The sequence below is a fragment of the Rosa rugosa genome, chromosome 3 (assembly GCF_958449725.1).
Source record: "Rosa rugosa chromosome 3, drRosRugo1.1, whole genome shotgun sequence".
NCBI classification, from domain to species: Eukaryota; Viridiplantae; Streptophyta; class Magnoliopsida; order Rosales; family Rosaceae; genus Rosa; species Rosa rugosa.
This window is the reverse complement of record NC_084822.1, coordinates 58,625,123-58,628,648: the sequence shown is the minus strand read 5'-3', so window position 1 is coordinate 58,628,648 and position 3,526 is coordinate 58,625,123.

Genomic DNA, 3,526 nt, shown 5'->3' with positions numbered 1-3,526 from the left:
TCTTACTCTTGAGAACCCAAAATAAAGATCATCATATTGAAAAGGATATGTTCTTTTACAAACTTTGAATAGCACTAGCTCGGCTATAAGATTCACACAAAATCTAATACAAAGTTTGTCTTCCTTCAAGAACTCCTTCACTTGAACGATCTTCAAATCTTGTTCTTCTTTCTTCACAGTCGCTCTACTGATCTCGAGAGAGTATTATGCATATGAAACTATGATCACAAACACTTATACATGGACCAAGTGTTTTGACTCTTTGTGAAGGCACAAACTCAAACAAACATGCAAGACCCTATCACAAATTCTTGCGTTTTTGAATGTATGCTTTAGACCGTGTATTTCTTCAGCTCATCTAATAGGCCTGCGGCAACTACTCAATAAAGCCAATATTTACCCTAATTCGACTTGTATTAGGAAAGAGCTTTTATTCCAAGATATCCACAAAATCCTAGAATACCTAGGACTTAAAAACTACCCTTTTATTTATCAGATAAAATCTTTTAAGAATATAATTCCATAAAGCCCAAAACCACTTCCTAAAAACTGACTCCACATAAAGGGACTCTTTGTATGGGAATGCCAATACGACAGGTACAAGAGTTGTACCTACACAATTATTGTGGCACTTGTAAGTTCTAATTTTATATTAGTGTGGTATGTCAAATTATGTTAAAATTTACTTGCCAAGTTTTGTACAACTTTTTATACCGTATTTACTCGCATGTCTAGAGGAACAGGTCTCTCTTTCGCATGTCTAGCAATTTCACAAAGAGCATGGAGTTCGACTCATGCAAAAAGGTTAGATGATTTTTTTACATGTTTTTTTCCCTTAATTTCCTAGCTCAACCTAACATATTTTTAAGTTTCTCTGTGGTAAAATCATCACTGGTGCGAGACTCATGATTATAAAACTCAAGAGTATTATGGCTTAAATGACATAATTTAAACATCAAAATGATATTGGGTCTAAAAAATTGGTGAAATAAAACTGATCCTTACATTAAAACTATCGTAGCCACTTCTTGACAATGACTCTTCTAGCTCTATGTTTCTTCAAATCTATTGTAATAATCCAAATTTGCAATTTTTTGTACATCATGCTTACATAGGCTTTTGAAAAAGTACAATTTATAATGTAAAAAAAAAATAAAAACCTACAACTTGCATGTCCAATAAATGCTGAATATCATAGCTTTCCGAAGGATAGGCTTAGGGCCTTAGGCATCAAGGTTTGCTCCGATGTAGGGGTGGATCCAGGATTACAATTTTGGTGGCGTTTGATTTTCTTAACAAAGGGGAAAAAAAATTATAGTGGACAATCTAAACCCCCAATTTAATCAAATGTAACATAACCAATTTAACAACCTGTGCAAAACCAATTTAATCAAATAAACAACTACAATTTATAATTTGGTCATTTGGATGCCTAGACCTAATATGATGTAAAACCCGGCCAAGGTATAATTTGGTCTCACCGGGACAAAAACTGGAGGATGCATTGGTAAATGCAAAGAACAACACTTCACACCAGAAGATGCAGTTGACCAAGGTGTTTTCAATAAGATTGCTAATTAGTAAACTCTCTGGAACATTGCCTAAAGTTAATGCATGTTGTTTTATTATCTGCAGCTACATGATTGCTTTATGCAAGTAAAAGATTACAGAGAAAAACTTAAAAGAAGTGAAGATAAACTTCAGTTGGTGATTTTGTTCCTCTTGAGCTTAATGTACAGGAAAAGATCAATTTTAGAGGGGGAAAAAAAAAAGGTATCATTTTAGAAAATGTAATGATGAAGAACAATATTATTTTGTCTATCCAAAAACTGAAGTAAAAACTATCTAGATTTTTAGCCAACTTATTTTGAACTGGTTTTGAATATGCATTATGAGTCAAAGAAGCTATCAAATTCCCGTTTGAGTAACAGAACAACTAGAGTTTATAATTTGGTCATTTGGATGCCTAAAACACAAACATGCTATCAGATTGGTATCACTTATGCTATCCTATTCACAGCAAAACACAAGCATGCTATCCTTTTTTTTTTTTTTGGTCAAATAGTTCATTCATTACCAGAAAACTTACTACAAATGTAGATGTGCATAAGGAAGCAAGAGTCCTAGGCCTAGAAGCCCAATAGACAAAAGCTTAATTAACCTACATCTTACAGAAAATAATAAACCGAGGCCCAAAAGCCCAACAACAATCAAAACAACCCTAGATCTAAAACCACAAAGGACTGCCTCCAATAGACCAGCCGCCGCCATGGCTGCTGCCCACCAAGCTGCAGAGAGAGTAACATCGACCAAAGCTTCAGTTCTGGATGCTAAAGATTTGTCCACCATCATTCTCCATACCCAAACAGTCTGTACAAAGAGGATAAAGGTACCCAAAGACATAAAAACGGCAGTCGTGGTGGTGGAGACCACCGAGCAACACAACGCCACTGGTCCGGCAACGTCCACACAAGTCGGTGGAGTGCCGGTTCGGCAGCTATTTCCAGGTGTAGAGTTAGGTGTATAAACCCAGGTCGAGCACAAGTGTGGTGGTAGAATTGTGGAAAAAGAAAAAAAATGGGGTAGAGGATGAGAAGGGGGAGCTATATGAGGATGAGAGAAGTGAAACTAAATCTGGGCATTTGGAGAGAAATTGGGCTAGAGCAAAGAAAAAGATAAAGAAAATGAGACATAGAGCCTCAAATCTAAGACAAAGCTTAGGGAAAACTCACTACAAAGAAGGGTGGAGACACACCACAGAGGGTGGAGGCACTGACGACTCTCAAACCAGCAGAGAGAAAAAGCAGGTTCCGGATAAGAGGAGAAAGGGCGAAGAAACACTTACTTCACCATCTAACTCAAGTGCTCACGATTTGTTATTTTCCAAATTGGGCTCACCATCTTTATTTATTTAGTGATAAAATGTATATGAGCCCAATTTGGAAAATAACAAATCACTAAGTAAATACAAGTATGAGAGACGCGCCCCAGGGTTACGGGTCTCTTAAATTTTGTAAATAAGCGAGTAGAAAACAAATAAAAAGTAAAGAAATAAGTGACTTCAAAATCCGAAAAAGACCAAAACCTTCTTTTGATAAAGTAAAAAAGAAATGCGCTAAGCCGGGCCATGTGCCTCCCCTGTACGCTCCTCGACCACATGCTCGAAACCTGCACACTGTTGTAGGGATGAGCTTTTCGTCCTCGCATGCCCAGTAAGGGCCGACCCAACCATGCTAGGTTTGAAAAATAATATACTTGAAAATATTTACTACATAATATTGTGCACGTTTATCGAAAATACATTAAAAAGAGGCAACCACAAACATTTGTTCTCTTTTATAAAACATATGCAGCATGCTTCACACAACTTGGAGCTCCGAGATACTTACCTGTCAACTACTCTAAAACAATCGGTGACCGGCCCGGTTCGTCATCATTCGAGAACCGGCCAACTACTTTGTACTGCTTATGACTACAAGTAGTGAAAGTGTCCATTTCCTGGCCCTGAGTGTCCTATGACTGGTTC